Source organism: Bison bison, unplaced genomic scaffold (genome assembly GCF_000754665.1).
Source record: "Bison bison bison isolate TAMUID 2011002044 unplaced genomic scaffold, Bison_UMD1.0 scf7180017864245, whole genome shotgun sequence".
Taxonomy (NCBI): domain Eukaryota; kingdom Metazoa; phylum Chordata; class Mammalia; order Artiodactyla; family Bovidae; genus Bison; species Bison bison.
The window spans coordinates 1,472,675-1,472,881 of NW_011494817.1; the positions used below are offsets into that span (position 1 = coordinate 1,472,675).

General features: G+C 33.8%; 1 protein-coding gene across 1 annotated transcript in view; it reads right to left on the reverse strand.

Annotated features, from left to right (window-relative positions):
* The window catches only part of GRM5 (glutamate receptor, metabotropic 5), a 629,334-nt gene that overhangs the window by 174,600 nt on the left and 454,527 nt on the right, over positions 1–207 (reverse strand). The gene's annotated exons all lie outside the window — the stretch shown is intronic.

The window sequence follows — 207 nt, forward strand, 5'->3', positions numbered from 1 at the left end:
GACCCTCTATGACCTACCTCCTAGAGTAATGGAAATAAAAACAAAAGTAAACAAGTGGGACCTGATTAAACTTAAAAGCTTTTGTATAGCAAAGGAAACTATAAGCAAGATGTAAAGACAACCCTCAGAATGGGAGAAAATAATAGCAAATGAAACAACTGACAAAGGATTAATTTCCAAAATATACAAGCAGCTCATACAACTCAA